Genomic DNA, 18,106 nt, shown 5'->3' on the forward strand with positions numbered 1-18,106 from the left:
GCACAGTGCACGCTGAGAGAGAAGGGGAAGGGCTTAAAGGAGAGACGAGCCTGCGTTTTCGCCGCCGCTGCAACTTTTTAAATGCAGGGCGGCTGTAAGGAGAGGAGGGCTGTGGTGGAAAACTGATGGCACAGCTGGGGCTGGGAACTGAAACTCGGAGGGGGGGGGGTGAAAAGGGGGGGGTAAGTTGGGGCCTGGGGCGAGTCATTGGACATGAAGGGGAAGGGAGGACAGGGAGCAAAGGGGATGGGTAGGGAGGGCAGGGGAGAGAGGATAGTTGCTATGGATGATGGGGAGGGTAGGAGAAATGCTGGACATGGATGGAAGTGAGGGAAGACAGGAAGGAGATGCACATGGATGGAGGGGAGAGAGAGGAGAGGGCAGGGGACAGAGGAAAATCACTGGATGTGAATGAGAGGGGAGGATGGGGCAAAGGAGAATCACTGGACATAGATGGGAGGGGAGGGCAGAGGAGAATTGCTGGACATGGATGGGAGAGAGGGAAGACAGGAAGGAGATGCACATAGATGGAGGGGAGAGGAGAAATTCTGGCTACAGATGGAGGAGAGGGGAGAGTTGAAATGCTGGATATAGATGGAGGGGAGGGAAGAGAGGACATGAGACGAACATGGATGGCGGGGAGGAGAGACAGAATAAATGCTGGACATGGATGGAGGAGAGAGAGGAAGGAGATGCATCCTGATGGAGATGAGGGAAAGGGAAAAGAGGAGAAAAACTGCACATGACTGGAGAAAATAGGCAAAAGCTGGATCCACCCTATACCTCTTCCAGTCAAGTCCGCGGAGGACCCAGCTTTTACCTATGGATGTAGGGCAAGAAATGAAGAAGAAAGGAGGAAAGTAAAGAAATAAATGGAAAGGAAACTCTGAAAGTGGAGTTAAGGGAGCAGAAAGAGAGCAGCAGAATCAGAGACTGGGACCAACATGATCTGAAAAACAGTCACAAGACAACAAAGGTAGAAAAAAATCATTTTATTTCACTTTAATGTTTGGAATATGTCCAATTTGAGAATTTACATCTGCTGTCTTATTTTGCAATGTATAGCAATGTTCTGTTTTTCTGGTATTGTGCTGCATGCAGAATCTGTATGCTAATTTGTTTTTTGTCATTTTGGGTATACTGGAGCGGGGCTGGATGGGGTGGGTGGGCCCCAGCGAACTGGTCTGCACAGCTCCTTACAGTTGCTAAGACTGGCCCTGTCCGTCGTTGACTGTCTGCCACTGGGCCGGGCCCCCTGCATTGAAATCACAGCGCCTCTCACCTCTATGTGAAAGCACTGCAGGCAGCAGCAGATCGCCTCCCTTCGGGCTTCCTTCCCTCTCTGTGTCCCGCTCTCACGGAAGTTATGTCAGAAGAGAGCGGGACACAGGGAGGGAAGGAGGCCCGAAGGAGGGAGGCGATCTGCTGCTGCCTGCAGCGCTTTCACATGGAGGTGAGAGGCGCTGTGATTTCAATGCAGGGGCTCGGCCCGGTGGAGGGGGAGTGGCGGCGACCTCAGGGGGGGGGGCCCGGGTATGGCCTTGTCCCGGGCCTGGCCCAGTCTCTCGGCGGCCCTGACAGTGTCCCTAAATGTGGCACTTTAGCACATAATTCTGCAAGTTATGTGCATAAGTGAGAGCCCCATCTATATCCCACCCGGCGACGTACCAAGGGTGGGGCGGTGGGGGCGGTCCGCCCCGGGTGCACGCTGCTCAGGGGGTGCAGAGAGCAGCCGTGCACCTGTCAGCTCCGCTGGTTTCCTGCTCCCTCTGCCCCGGAACAGGTTACTTCCTGTTCCGGGGCAGAAGGAGCAGGGAGCCAGCGGAACCGAGAGCTGCACGGCTGCTCCCAGCGGCTAAATATGGACCCCGGGGGGGGGGGGGGGGGGGGGGGGGAGTTGATGCACCGGGGTGGGGGTCGTGCTGCATCCAGGGGGGGGGGTGCACATCAGCGATCCACCCCGGGTGGCAGCCGACCTGGGATCGTCACTAATCCCACCCATGCTGCACTCATGTGTGTGCCTCCATGCATTTATGTGCTAAGCAAGTTGCGTGCCTCATTTACAAAATTGCACTAACTGCACACACAGCATTTGCCCCCCAATTCTACAAATGGCACTCAAAATTGTGTGCGCAAATTTGGGCGTGCACCCAATTTACAATTGACGAGCCAATTAGTGCCTATAATTGGGAACTAACAATCCATTATCAGTGCTAATTGGCAACAATTTGAATTTACGTGCACATCTTACTAGGTGCTATTCTTTAACGATGCACACGTAAAGTTTTCAGCATGCAACTGAAAAGGGGAGAGGCATAGGCGGATTGGGGTATTTGCTAAAGACACGCGGAGCATTATGGAATGCGGAGTCCCTCGCCTAATTTAGGTGTGGGGATTTATACTGGGTTTCAGTTGGTGTAAATCCTCGTACCCAAAATTGGGCACAGATCCTGGTACTAAGCGCTATTCTATAAACGGCGCCCAACCCAGAGCGCCATTTATTTAAAATAGAGCTTAGTGCTCTCTTTTTTGGCACCCAAATTTGGGCTAACAGATATCAAAATACATATCAAGAATATTCCAACCTCAGAATAATTTTCTGGTAATATCAAACTATATAATATGAAACAATCTTTAGTAAAAAGATACAGTTATTAAAACAATGAGGTTTCTGTCTCCACTTTACATTTTAACCACAGGAATAATCATATTGGCTCAACCAATGTTCTCTCTAAGGAGTGGCCTGGTGCATGCAATTTTTTTTCGTATGAGCAACAAGTTTTAAAAACCAACAATTTTTGAGTGCCACTATTAGCAATGCATTTCACAAGAATGGAAGTGACAATGAAACAACAGTATAGACCATTTCATATATTTATTTCCAGTATTTATATACCACTTAGACCTCAGCAATTTAGAATTTTCTTTTTCAGGTACTGGTACTGTCCCTAATTGTTTCACAATCTAGTATTATTTTGTTCCTGGGGCAATGGAGGGCTAAGTGACTTGCTCAGGGTCCAGTGGCACAGCTACGGGGGCCACAGAGGCCTGAGCCCCCCCCCCCCCCCCCGCCAAACTGGATCTGTGCCCTGGATCCCCAGCCCCACCCACCAGCTGAAGCATTTTTTCCAGCACTGGTCTCCAGCGCCACCACATTTCCTGCCCTGCTCTCTCTTCCCCTCACATCCGGCACGCACGTTTTAGTGAAACTGAGCATGCGCGCATGCTCAATTTCATTAAAATGAGCATACTGGACATGACATAAGGGGAAGAGAGAGCAGGGCAGGAACTGCGGCGGCGCCGGGGACCAGCGCTGAAAAACATGCTTCAGCTGGCAGTGGTTGGGGACCCCTGCCAGCCAAGGCATATGTGGCGATGGCAATGGCAGTGCTTCAGCTGACGGGGGTTGGGGATCCCAGCCAGTCAAGGTATGTGTAGCAGCGGCGGCGGTGGATGAGTGGAGGGCAGTGGTGGGTGGGGGGCAGGGAGGGGGCCCAAAATGTGCCCCTCATTTTGGGCTCTGCCCCCCCACCTCGAAGTGGCTACACCCCTGCCAAAGTCACATTAATCCTTACTGCATAAGTGCTAGAATGCTATTATTTTCGCATGCAAATGGCGCTGGCATTTAGGCACTAAGGACCAGATTCAGTAAATGGTGCTCAGATATGATCGCCGGAAAAAAATCAGCATCCGGTGCTATTCTAGAATGGGCATTCTGAGTTGAATGTCCTTTATGAAATAACACACAGGACCAGATTCTATATGTGGCACCTAAAAAATCCGTGCAGAAATAAGCATATTCTATAAAATTTAGGCACGGTGTATAGAATATGCTTAGTTGATACCTTAGCACCTAAATCTACGTGTGTCCATTTACACCATTAAAAACCTGGTATAAATCCATGCGCTTAGATTTAGGCACACTGACCCGTATGCTGTAATTACATGTGGAAATTATGGAATGCCCATGAAATGCCCATAAACACGCCCCTTTTAAGCTATGCATGTTTAGTTTGAACTGTGCACTTTGCAATTTAGGCGCAGTTCTTTATAGCACATGCTTAGCAATTTCCGTGCATAAATTGTAATTACTGCCAATTAGTGCTCGATATTGCTTTTTAAGTGCTGTTAAAAATGCTGATTACCTTGTTCTGCCAATTAAGGTACGTGTGTATCTCTGCGTGGAATCTAGGCACCATATACAGAATCAGGGGGATAGCGCCAATTCCACACCCAAATTAGGGTGCCAGGAATTACACCTGCTGAAAACCAGGTGTAATTCCTGGCACTCAATTCGGGTGCACATCTGTGGTATTCTGTAACACTACACACAAATTTCCAGAACATTCCTGACCCGCCCATGCCCCTCCCATGGCAACACCCCTTTCGGATTGCATGCCATGGGATCTGGGAGTGCAGTTTTTCAGAATGAGCATAGCAAGATGCAGTGCAAATTCAAATTGTTGCCAATTCGCATCAATAATAGAATCCAACTATTGATATTACTAACTGCGTCCGCATCAGCCAAAGGGAAGAAAGGTGGGAAGAAACTGTCAGTAAAAAGCTTGTAACAAGGGGGAAGGGTTTGGAGGAAGAAATGACAGTGTCGCATATAGAGGAGAGAGTTGAATATGCCTTTTTTTGGCCCAAAAATCTGTTTATATTTGAGTATGTCATGAGAGGGTGGTGGATCTGTGCAATGCCCTCCCATGGGAAGTGATGGAGATGAAAACGGTAATGGAATTCAAACATGAGTGGGATAAACACAAAGGAATCCTGTTTAGAAGGAATGGTTCTGCGGAATCTTAGCGGAGATTGGGTGGCGACGCCGGTAATTGGAAACAAAATGGGAGCTGGGCAGACTTCTACGGTCTATGCCCTGATCGTGACTGAATAGATAGGGATGGTCTGGAGTGTAAATTTTAAGGGGCTTTGGCGTTGGCTTCAGAACTTAGTACAAGAACAATACTGGGTAGACTTCTACGGTCTGTGCCCTGAGAAAGGCAAGGACAAATCAAACTCGGGTATACATATACATTACTGTATTTGTTCATACCGGAATTGGCGAACGCCTTTACGGTACTATGTAAGCCACATTGAGCCTACAAATAGGTGGGAAAATGTGGGATACAAATGTAACAAAAAAATAAATATAAAGTATCACATACCATGTAAAATGAGTTTATCTTGTCGGGCAGACTGGAAGGACCGTACAGGTCTTTATATGCCGTCATTTACTATGTAATTGGCTCCTTACTCAATTTAGTTGCAGGTGCATCTCAGAACCACGCCCAAATTTGAGCGCCCTTTATAGAATTGGGGTGGGGGTGGGGCTGAACCTATGGAAGGAGGGGATATGTGCATACTAAACAGGAGTCAGAGATGGCACTTCACTGGAGGCTGACCCGTTCTGTCCGGTGGAGAGATTCGGTTTTGTGATCGGCTCTCTTGCTTTGAGGCTAAGTTGAGAATTTTCTTCTCTTTCCAACCACGCTCCTTTCTTTCACTCCAGCGCAACTGTTTACCCTTCCGTCTGGACAAATTCATCTGAATTGTCTGGATCTGGTTTCCTGTTTGGTGACATCAGTAGCAGACCACAAGCCGCACTGGGCAGTGGGTACCAACCAGTATTGTGTTTGTGCTGATCCTTTCTCCTTGCCCCCTCCCCCCTTTGCCTCTGTCCAAGTGACGTGCTACCAATTTCTTATAAGGAGGCTGTGGCCAGATCTGCTTTTGAAATAATTTAACCAAAGTCTCCCGATAAAACGCTTTACTCCTGCAAAACATTGCTGGTCCTTCCCCTAAAAATCTACATTAGCCCAACACTATCTTTTGGCACTCGAACCTAGTTTATCAATTTTTAAAAATTTCTAGAGCCATTCTCTCTGTGGTAACGCCGTGATTGCCACATAAGGAGCTCGATTACTCCTGTTTTAGGACGGTAACAATACCTGAAGTATAGCAGCAGCAGAAACTGAAACCACCCAGTAATCTGCCACTTCTACGCAATGCAAATGTTAGTTATTTTTAAGGCAAATATGTTCATAACGGAATCTTTATCAAACCAAGCATGTAATCTTACAACTTTATGGGGACAATATATTTGCCTGTATGCAGCTGACATTTCTTTAGTTAATTTTTGGGCAACAAGAATAAAGTCTCCTTTCAAATTGCTATAGTATCCAGATCCCATATTCTAAATCTAATATTGCACACGTGTTACATATACATAATAGCGTTGCAGATGTTTCTTATGCTTTCAATAACAAATGTACAATATTCTCCGTCTATGCCAACCAGATGGAAGTCAAATAATTTACTTATAACTCACCGAATATATCATAAAAAGAATTAGCGACTAGATGACACTTTTTTTTTTGCTGGGGAGTGTGGGGGGGGGGGGGGGGGGGGGAGTTCTGCACAAAAGGCGATCCTGTACTTCATTCAGCTCCAGGTTGGTTGAAGAAGAGGAAAGTGGGATTTCAGCGAAACCCACATCACTTTAAAAATTACGGGAGGGAGCTGACTCAGAAACAGGAAAAGGGAAGCAGAGGGGAGACTCATCCCCCACCACCCATACAAACTTCCCTGCGTTCCTCGGCTTGATCTATGCACCTGTCTGCGTCTTCCTACTAAAACCTACTTCTATTTGGGGGGGGGGGGGGGGGGGGTAAGGGAGAGACAGGGAGAAGGGTGACAAAGAGGGAGGGAGGGAGGACGGAGCACAGATAGGGGAGTGGGAGGGCGAGAAAGCAAGAGAGGAAAGGAGGGAGGGAAGGAGGTATAGAGAGGAGGAAAAGGAAAGGGAGGGAGAGGCGGGAAGGCTGGAAGCAGAAGTTAATCTTTCATCTCAGAGCTCGCTTTCTCTGCCTCTCTTCGCCCTCCCCACCTGCTCCGGATGCCGGACTTTCAGCCTCCCTCGGGATAAAGAAACAAGAGAGAGAGAGAAAGGAGCCCCGGTACCACCGAGGGGCCAGTGTTGGAGTAGGAAGAGGGCGCTAAGAAGCTGACCGCCCCGCAGGTGAGTGAGGCTTCCTCCCTTCCTCTCTCCTACCCTCGAGAGTCCCTGTCCAGAGGAGCTGAGCGAGGTGTGGCTGCAAAACAGGTAAGAGCCGGAGGGGAAAGGGTTAAAAGGGTAAAGGAGGGCAGAAACGGGCAAGAAGGAGATAGAAGCAGGGCAAAGAGGGCGAGAAAAAAAAAAAAGATAATTTGCAAGGGGGAAGCCAACACAACGAAATGGTGAGAAGATGGAAGGAAAGAAATAGAAAAGCCGAGAGGTAGTAAGGAGAGATTTCTAGTCGACCCTTCCAAGGTTTGGAGGACAGAAGGGAGAGGCAGAGGCTCGCTGCCTTTTTCCAAGCCATGCGAGTCGGTTTATGGTTCTGTGAAAGGGGCTTTTAGCAGAGGCGAGTCTTGCAAGCAGCTTTAATAGAGGCAGAGGGACAGAGGTAAGTTGCAAGTTTGAATAATACAAATAAAGAAAAAAAGATTAAAAGTACAGAAGGCTGAGAGAAGCTGCAGGGCAACGGGGATGAGGGGCTGGGCTGGAAAGGAAAAAGCTGCACGGCAATAAACCGAGCATAAAATGTTTTTCCTCAGCTGAACTCGATATCTGTTTTATCATGTTGGTCCATCATGTGAGAACATTGGTCATTTGCCTCTTCAAAGCTCCCAGTATGGGAATTCGGGCAAGTCTAGTTTGCTGGCTAAAGAAAACCATCGCCATTAGGGTTTGCTGTTCTTAAAAATAAGTATTGCTGGCAGTTATTGTGATTGAAAGCCAGATCCCTAAAGAGTTTAGGCAGCGACTCTGAATGTCATTAGACACTTTTATTTCCCGAGCTTGGGAATGAATTAAAGTGACTCAGAAAGAAAATGCATTTTAATTCTAGAGAACCGATAGTTTTGATCATCTCTGATACTGAAAGTTGTAATCTTTAATTTCACAATTCTGCCTGTAAGTCTGGAAGAGATGCAGTAAAAAATGTAAACAAAAATAAGTTACTTCCCAGTGCCCTCCAAACTCTGGAACCTGCCTGTCCCAAATTTTGCACACTGCAGGTTACTGGTGGATGTAATGCAACCGATTGGCCACAAGGCGGCAGCATCACAAACATGGGTGTAAAGGCTGCCACTTTCATGTTGCTTTAAGAATTAAATAATGATTAAATAATGAATTTCTGATACTACAGTACAGTCTCAATTATTCGATCTTCACTAATCCGACCATACAGCATATCTGACAGACTTCCCGGTGACTTCATCACATTTATTTCTATTAAAAAATCTTTGTTTTAGGAACAATGTTTAAAAATCATGGACTCTGTGCCTTTGTTTATGCATCATTGGAGGGATTTATGCAGCGTTTTCTGTATAATCTGACTTTTTACTTGGGGGGGGGGACAAAGTGTCCGTCCGTTTATGTCAGGCAATGGAGATTGTACTGTATTTGAAAGCCCACAGAAATTTAGATATGAGAGCAACCCATGCACCTAAACCCATCCAGTAATGAAAACATCCCACAACAGGTTGACACCAACAACTCAACTTAGTTCCCCTATCACCATCCTGCTCCTATTTTCTTCTGCTCTGATTTTCACCTAAGGAAAAAACACTAATGTTTCTCTGAGTGGAGGAGTAGCCTAGTGGTTAGTGCAGTGGACTTTGATCCTGTGGACCTGAGTTCAATTCTCACTGGAGCTCCTTGTGACTCTGGGCAAGTCACTTAACCCTCCATTGCCCCAGGTACAAAATAAGTACCTGAATATATGTACACCACTTTGAATGTAGTTGAAAAAAAAAAAAAAACCTCCGAAAGATGGTATTTCAAGTCCCCTCTCCTATAAAATATTTTCATGAAAAATAATCATTTCCAAAAATCTGTTGCTTTATATTTCAATTAAAAGGCATTCTTATACAGATGTTTTGCCAAACTCATTTAAACTGTTCCCAAGTATTTTCATACATGAAGGAGCTCTGACTTATAGCCTCATCCATAACGGAATTCACTTTACAGTTTACTGTAGAACACATGTGCTTGTTCTAGTAAAATTATCATACTGAACAAACCAAACACCATCACAATGCAGGATACAGCACAGAGGGAAACTATGCAGTCACTCAAGTATTACAGTAGTTATATTCAGATTGCATAATCTCTGTAATAAGGGTTTCCCAGGTGTTTATAAGCTGTACATTTATTTTCATGTTCATTAGAGATTTTTTGAGAGTTCAAAGCATTGTAGTTGCTATGTTAGACCACTTTAAAGGTAATAAATAGAAACAAATCACAACACAAAGAGAAAATAAGATGATACCTTTCTTATTTGACTAACTGGATACAATTTTTCACTAGCTTTTGAAGGCCAGAACCTTGTTCTTCAGGTCAGGACAAAATGTGCAAAAGATGACAATATCAGATTATATAAGTGAAACATAAAAGCATTCTAATGAAAGTCTCAAGGGAAAAGCATAAAGGTGGGAGGAGGGAAAACAGAGGGCGAGATAGATGGATGATCAAAAGTTGCCACAACAGTAGAATTTTATGGTTTATAGTGTGATAGGACACCCAGATCTCTGATAAGTCCTGTCTGGATAATGTCAAAGGTCTAATATTCTTGGATTGTTTTAAAATTTCCTCTAAGTGTTTTCACCATAAGGTCATGAATGCAGTGCTCTGGTCTTGCAAAAGTGTTCTCTCACAGAGGTGTCACCTTGGTTTACTTTGTGGTGCTTGATGTGGTACCTGTGTAAATTGATTCTTGTCTTTATCATCTGGCCCAACTCCCCAATGTAGCACCCTTCTTCATATTTTCTGCACTGAAAAATATAAACTATATTTGAAGAAGAGCATGAGTGTAATCCCCTTATGCTGAATGCTTTGGCCATATGAGTAACTGTGGGGTCCTGTGATATGTGCTGGCACAGTTTGCAGCCTGGTATATTTCATGGACATGTGCCATTCTTTTCTTTCTGAGTGTCTGCTGAAAGTTTGCTTTTCACTGATTTTTGCCTCAGATTAGGTAGTTGTCTGAAGGTCAGCATTGGTGGAGCAGGGAATATCTGTTTCAGTAATTCATCCTCCTGGAGTAGTGGCTGTAAATCTTTTATGATTCTCAATTTTTTTTCAGCTCTGGATTGTATATCACATCAAGTGGGACTTTTTCTGAGGTTCTCCCTATGTAGGTGGGAAAATGTGGGATACAAATGCAATAAATAAATAAATATATCTCTCTTAGCTGTACCCTTCTGCTCCACTGCCAGCTCCAGACTCTTTTCCTTTTATCTTGCTGCACCATGCACCTGGAATAGACTTCCTGAGTCAGTACGTCAAGCTCCATCTCTCTCTGTATTCAAACCAAGACTAAAAGCCCACCTTTTTGAGGCTGCTTTTAACTCCTAATCACTATTCACTTGTTCAGTACCCATGCCTGTTTTTTCATTCCCCCTTAAGTAATTCCCTTATCCCTTATTTGTCCTGTTTGTCTGTCCTGATTAGATTGTAAACTCTGTCGAGCAGGGACTGTCCTTTACATGTTCAAGTGTACAGCGCTGCGTACGTCTAGTAGCGCTATAAAAATGATTAGTAGTAGTAGTATTTTAAGGGGAAAAAGACAATCTTCCTGGAGATTATTTTGGGGGTGTAGCCTTTTCATTTGAAGGATCTGGTCTGGATTTTGTGCCAAAGAAGTTAGAGCAGTGTTTCCCAGTCTTAGAGTACCCTTTGCCAGTCAGGTTTTTAGGATATCCACAATGAATATCCATGAACTTGATTTGCATACACTGGCTCCATTATATGCAAATCTCTTTCATGCATATTCATTGTGGATATCCTGAAAACCTGACTGGCAAGGGATACTCCAGGACCGGACTTGGGAAACAATGAGTTAGAGGGGTTCCTCATGCATCACTTTTATCTCCTTTACTGTTTAATTTGTACTTAGTACCATTGGTAAAGTTGTTGGAGAGTTTAGATTTGCATTTTCATTTTTTTGCTGATGATATCCAGTTGGTCGTCTTTATGAAGGACAATCAGCGTGATGTTATCACTAGCTTTAATCAGAAATGGTTGCTTTAGGTGACTGGGTAAGCAGTCAAGAGTTGGTTTTGAATGTGGAAAAGTCTGTGGCTATGTGGCTCTCTTGTAATTCTAATTCATTGATATTACAGCCTATGTTACAGAGTAAGCAGCTTGCATTGTTCATGACTTTGTCACTTTGGGATTCCATTGTGATGACCAAATGAAATTCAGTTTACAGATCAGTAATATGACCAAGTCTTGATATTTTCAATTAAAAATGATTCTTAAATTATGGCCATTACTTAGTAAAACAAATTTGATGAAAATTACCCATGCTCTAGTGACCAGTAGATTGGACTATTATAACTCCCTTTTTTGAGGTTTGTCTCAGATTAGTTTGAAAAGGTTACAGTTGGTACAGAACACCACAACTCGCTTGATCTTAGGAAGGATACTCAAGGAAGTTAATTGATACTGCTTTTAAAATGAACAGGAGGAAATATATTTTTTCACTCAACAAATAATTAAGCTCTGGAATTCATTGCCAGAGGATGTTATCAGTGGTTCGTGTACCTGGGTTTGAAAAAGATTTGGAAAGTTCCTGGAGGAAAAGTCCATAGTCTGCTATTGAGATAGACATGGGGGAAGCCACTGCGTGTCCCTGGGATTAGTAGCATGGAATGTTGCTACTATTTGGGTTTCTGCCAGGTACTTGTGACCTGAATTGGCCACTGTTGGAAGCAAGATACTGGACTAGATGGAACATTGGTCCATATGCTCTTATGCTTGTAACTGATCATATAACACCAGTTTTGTTGAATTACACTGGTTGCCAATGTCAGCAAGAATAGCTTTTAAATGTTTACGGTTTGTATTTCAAGCTTTTCATATGGATGTTCCACGGTTTCTTTCTGCTGTGGTTAAAAGGTACGTTCCTACAAAACAATTATGCTCCTCCCAGCATACTTTGTTAGAACTTCTTCCACTTTCTCAGGTTAAATTATCTTCCACTTTGGACCGGGCCTTTTGTTATTCTGGCTTTCATTTGTGGAATTCTCTCTTAGAGGAAGTTAGAAGCATGGATAGTTATTTGATGTTTTGCAAGGCCTTGAAAACGGCTCTATGTTAGCTCCTTTGGGAAACTGTGAAGCATGATACTTTGCGTTTGATAAATATTTTTTGGAAGCTGTATAAGTGAGGTTTTTTGTGTTATTTTAAAAACTGTTTTATGCTATTTATGTTCTTGGTATAATTTTATTGTAAACTGCTTTGATGCATTTGTGTAATACGGTATATCAAGTTAATAAATCAAATCAATATGAAACTACCCTTGCCGCCTTGATATCTGATTAAGACTTGCACCAGGAGGCTCAAGTTTAAAACTCATCAGACTCATAAACTGAAGAACCTTAAGTATACCTTTTAAGGAGTGAAACATGAATTGTTCCTAGCATGAATGAAAATGCCTTATCATATTTATGGTAGCAATATACCGATTAAAGAAGGGTTCATACAACAATGGGTTGGAACTGAACAGGCCACAACTTCGTTTTCTACACAATTACAAAAACATGAAAACTTCATGATTTACCCGAACAGAAGATACAATAGCGGTCAATGAAACTTAGCAAAGTTGCAAGCTATCCACCATCATAAGCTGGACAGTCCTTAAGTTGCCCTTAAGTGCCCTCGCCATACCCAGCAAAGGCTTGATGGACCGGCATGAACCTCCATGCTACATGTGCCAGGTTAAAACCCACTAGAGCTAACGGTCACCACTCAGTGGACATTAAAGCTGAGAATTAGAAATTTATCTTTCAAATTAAATCATTTTTTGTGCAGGTAACCCCCCCCCCCCCCCCCCCAAAGCTGCAACAGTTGACAACAGTAGAGTGAACAGGGTAAAATGACACCCTGGAATCTCTGGCCAATAGAGCAGAATGGGAGGGAAAACTGTCTCCAAAGAGCAAGAGAAAGCCTTGGTCTTCAGAGGCACACTGAAATAAAATATACGTCTAACCCTGCCCCATGAACTGACCAACCTATCGAAGACACAGCTTGTCACACCATTCAACAATCTGAACATTGCCTCCAATCAACAATAGGTATCTGTATGTCCAGTGCAACAAGGTAAGAACCTCTGGAGCAATCAGCTAGGCCCAAAAATTGGCCTGCCAAGGCCCCTATATCGTTGGCTGGCAAGGGGCTCACTCCCCTGTTAATAGTGTGTGCTCAGGACAAGTCATCATACTGATTTCTTCTTTTGGGTCAGAGCATATATGATGGTATCATGTATATAATGGACTTTTTGGATGTGAATGGTGGAAGCTGGAATTTTGGAGGTACTTGCATCTGTCAGTTGGTTTCCTGTATATAGATGTTTGTTTATAACCGTTGTAGATAGAAGCTGTGGTGTCTAACTTTTTTTGTGGAAGAGTCCATTTTAAATTTGATTGAAAGATGGAGTGCATTAAAAGAATTGTAAAATTGTGTGAGAGTCTCTTCTCCCTCTGTCCAAATCATAAAAATGACATCAACATACCAGTAACATTTAAAGAGGTTAGTCTGAAATGTATTCAAAAGTGTCTATTTCATTTCTGCCATGAAAAGACTGGCACATTATGGTGCCATCCTGGTGCCCTTAGCCGTACTCATGATTTGTAGATAGATATCATTATTGAAGTGGAAGTAGTGTGGGTTAGGATGAATCTGATTAATTTTGTAATAGTTTCCAGTTTGTATTAGTGTTCTACGGGATGCCATTAGAAATTCATCACCTGTAGTTATACCATCTGCATGGGGAATGTTGCTGTATAGTGATTCTACATTCAGAGTGCCAGGTGGTAGCTGCTTGATGCTTTTTATTTATTTATTTATTTATTAGGATTTATTTACCACCTTTTCGAAGGAGTTCACTCAAGGCGGTATACAGCAAGAATAGGTCAAACATAAACAATAGACAATTACGCAGTAAAAATATTCAATACATTATCAACAAAATAAAACATTTTCATAGACAGTATAGAGTGTAAGCAAAGATGGAACATGCAGATAGATAACAAAATAACAAGAGTTAGAAAATAAGGGGATTAATTTAAAGAAAGTTGCACATGAGGTCAGGAAGGTTCTTGAACATTATCTTAGCTAGGGTAGAAGTGGGTAAACATGTCCTCCTATAGTTTGTGCAGCCAGTGCCATTTACTTCTTCCATTATTATTTATGACATTTATATCTACAAATGATTAAAATAATGGCATATACATGTGTAAATGCCAAAACACACACCTAAGTACTGTAAATATACACCTATCTTAGATAGCGTGAATTTTACAGGTACTTGTAACACAGGAACATAGTAGATGACAGCAAATAAAGACCTGTATGGTCCATCCAGTCTGCCCAACAGGATAAACTCATTACGTAAGTTATGATGATGATACTGTATACCTGATCTTGATTTGTCCTTGCCATTTTCAAGGCATAGACCGTAGAAGTCTGCCTGGCACGGTCCTTGTTCTAAAACTTCAGAAGTTGTCATCAAAACCCCTGAAAAGCTACACTCCAACCTATTCAAATCTATTCAGGCACAAATAGGGCACAGAAGTCTGTCCAGCTCTGGCCTTATTTGTTCTCCAACTTCTGATACCAAATCTGTCAAAGCCACGAGCAGGGCACAGACCGCTAAGCTTCTTTGGATCCATTCCTTCTAAACAGGATTCCTTTGTGTTTAGCCCATGCATTTTTGAATTCCATTACCATTTTCATTTATTTATTCAGAAAGTCTGTGGTGTTGTGTTGTGTATTAGAGGTCAACCAAAACTAGGCTTTTCGGTTTTGGTCAAAACTGGATTTGTGCCACTTGGTTTTGACTGAAACAAAAGCCAAAACTGAAACCAGCCAGGCCCTCCCAAAAAAGCACCACCTCCCGCCACCACTGCCACCAAGCAGAGCCTCCCTTCCACGCTCCCAGACCCATCCGTCAGCCCTCCCTTCCTTGGGACTACCTTAAACCCTGGCTATCTAATGATCTAACTGGGGCAGTGTCCCTGTTGTTTCTGCCATCAAAATGACTGCCAAGACCTTCAGCGGCAGTCTTACAAGACTGCCACTGAAGGTTGCATTAGCCATTTTGAGATTGGAGCCAGCATAGGCAGGAGTGATTCACAACAAGACTGCCGCTGAAGGTCACAGCAGCCATTTTTTTGTGAGTGTGTTTTGTTTTGTCTCTGCTGTCTTTTTCCTTTCATATTTTGTAGTTCCTTTCTAACTGTTTTTAATTTGTGATTGTACACCGTTCTGGTTGTTTGTGAAGGGCAGTATATCAAGTTTTATTAAACTAAACTAAACTGAGGTTCATTCCTGCCCCAATTAGGCCACTAGCCCACCAGCCAGCTTATAATCGAAAGAGAAAAACGCCTATATTTCGACACAAATCGGGAGATGGACGTTTTTCTCGCAAAGGCGCCCAAATCGGTATAATCGAAAGCCGATTTTGGGCGTTCCCAACTGCACTCCGTCGCGGAAACGAATAAAGTTGACGGGGGCGTGTCGGAGGCATGTCAAAGGCGGGACTGGGGTGTGGTTATCAGCCGAGGAGAGTTGGGTGTCTGTAGCTGATAAGCGAAAAAAAGGCGTTTTTACCGCGATTTTGGGTCACTTTTTTTGGACCCTTTTTTTTCACGAACAAGTCCCCCAAAAGTGCCCCAGCTGCCCAGATGACCACTGGAGGGAATCGGGGATGACGTCCCCGGACTCCCCCAGTGGTCACTAACCCCCTCCCACCAAAAAAAACCCCACTTTAAAAACTTTTTTCCCAGCTTGTATGCCAGCCTCAAATGCCGTACCCACCTCCATGACAGCAGAATGTGTTCGATCCTCTCACAGCCTTTCCCTGGGTCAGATGTGGCTCTCGGGACAGGGTCACATCAGCATTGCATTGTGGTGGGTGTAGGGTATTGGGCTCCGTGATTTCATTAGCTTGTGTTACAGTCTCACGATGTTGGTAGTTGGTAGGCTCTTCTCCCATGGTGCTTTTCCCCCTGCCCACTGGGTCAGAGTGTGCCCTGTTGTGTTTCCTGTTGTAGTCCATGCGGTAGTGGCCATTTTTGTAAGCCAGTTTTAGTTCCCTTTCCTGTGTTAGCCACGTTAGACAACTTAGTTCTTACCTTGAATGTGGCTGAAAGAGGGCATTGTACAGCATTCTGCCAGCTCTGACCTACTGCTAATCTCAGTACCAGGGAGACTCGTTGCCAGTGGGGCACAACCTCTGCAGTTAACTGTGAGTAAAGGTGGTTATTCCAATAAAGGACGTTTTCGGAGAGATTAGTCTTCAGGTGTCAACTGGTGTGCCAATATTATACAGCAGCAACAAGTCCTAGAGGCCTGCGTGTATGCAGGTACCTGGAGCACTTTTAGTGGGTACCACAGTGCACTTCAGGCAGGTAGACCCAGGCCCATCCCCCCCACCTGCAATACTTGTGCTGGTAAATGGGAGGCCTCCAAAACCCACTGTACCAACATGTAGGTGCCCCCTTCACCTCTAAGAGCTATGGTAGTGTTGTACATTCGTGGGTAGTGGGTTTTAGGGGAGGGAGGTTGGGAGCTCAGCACCCGTGGTAAGGGAGCTATGCATGTGGGAGCTTTTTCTGAAGTCCACCGCACTGACCTAGGGTGCCCAGTTAGTGTCCTGGCATATCAGGGGGGCCAGTGTACTATGAATCATGGCCCCTTCCACGACCAAATGGCTCAGATTAGGATGTTTTTGAGCTGGGCGTTTTTAGTTTCCATTATCGCTAAAAAAAAAAACAAACGCCCAGCTCAAAAACGTCCATTTTTTCGAAAATACGGTTCGGCCCGCCCCTTCACGGACCCGTTCTCGGAGATAAGTGCCCATGGAGATAGGCGTTTGCGTTCGATTATGCCCCTCCAGGGCTCCTAAGATAGTCCCAAGGAGGACCTAGGAGGTGGGAGGGTGTCAGTGTTTTTGGTCGGGGGGGGGGGGGGGGGGGAGACAATGGAAGGTGGTTTTGCTCTGGGAGGGGGTGTTTCAATTTTAGCCAAAAATGTACCAGCATTTTCATCTGAAACCAAAACATGGTTAAATTGGAATTTTGGGCGCTGAAGCAATTCAGTCAGCCTCTACTGTGTATGAAGCTCATTGTCTTGCATACTATGGATTTTAGGATCCCGTTTATAAGTCAAGATATTTTCTCTGTGAGAGTACAACAAAATCAGTGTTTTTGTGGTGCAAGTGGCATTGCTGAATACCTTTTCTAGTTTATTAAATATATACATTTGTGCAGCTGAGGAGTCATCAGCACAGAAAAGACACAAAAGCAGAGCGGAGACTCCAAAGCAGACCAGTGAAGGGATGAGAAAATGTTCTGGGAAATGGGATGTTTGATCAGTGTTTATTGGTAAAAACTTAAAATCAGAAGCCCTAGTTATGATTCTTGTTCTCATTTTGAGGATAGTATTGTAATTGTGTGCATGGATATAAAGGACATGCACACTTCTCTTTGTCCGAACTTTGCTAGATTTTCAAAGTGAAATCACTATCCACTTTTAAAATTACCCTGAGAACATCATGTGCTTGCATTTACAGCTGCTATTGGAAGAACACACATTTTCAGGGGTAAAATATCTGGCATCCTTGGGAATGCTTCCTTAAACAGCAGGTAAATTAACTCATGTACAGACAGTATGCATGTAATTTTGTCCTCATATCAGGGGGCAATTTTGTAAGGGGACTGAGCTTGGTTAGGAACCCAAACAAAATCTTAAAAAGCAAAGGTTTCTTCTTTCAGGAAGGTCTACTTGCAAGCAGAAAATGTGAGTATTTCTGTGGTACAGCATGTGTTCTAGTGCATTACATCTGGTGTATTGGGCTGCCATGGAACTAAGAATCCTTTTCCATTCATACAAAGTGGAGAGCCTCCATTGGTACATAGGAATGCCAGCTCACCAGAGGTCAACCAAACAACCTGATCCAGTCTTGTACAGAGTTGTAGTTATGATAATCTGAGGTCTTGATTTTCACTCCTAGAACTTGAGGGCTTCCAATAGGTTAGGATTTCAGGAGATCCC

General features: G+C 44.0%; 1 protein-coding gene across 2 annotated transcripts in view; it reads left to right on the forward strand.

Annotated features, from left to right (window-relative positions):
* The first annotated feature begins 6,848 nt into the window (after nucleotides 1-6,848).
* The window catches only part of CASR (calcium sensing receptor), a 227,488-nt gene continuing 216,230 nt past the window's right edge, over nucleotides 6,849-18,106 (forward strand). The window contains exon 1 of one of the 2 annotated variants that reach the window (XM_030203971.1): nucleotides 6,849-7,021. The gene's annotated coding sequence lies outside the window, so the exon portion shown is untranslated. Of the gene's footprint in view, nucleotides 7,022-7,377; nucleotides 7,449-18,106 lie in introns of those variants that run through there. The other variant, XM_030203972.1, reaches the window with a different exon arrangement.

The sequence above is a fragment of the Microcaecilia unicolor genome, chromosome 5 (assembly GCF_901765095.1).
Source record: "Microcaecilia unicolor chromosome 5, aMicUni1.1, whole genome shotgun sequence".
Classification (NCBI taxonomy): Eukaryota; Metazoa; Chordata; class Amphibia; order Gymnophiona; family Siphonopidae; genus Microcaecilia; species Microcaecilia unicolor.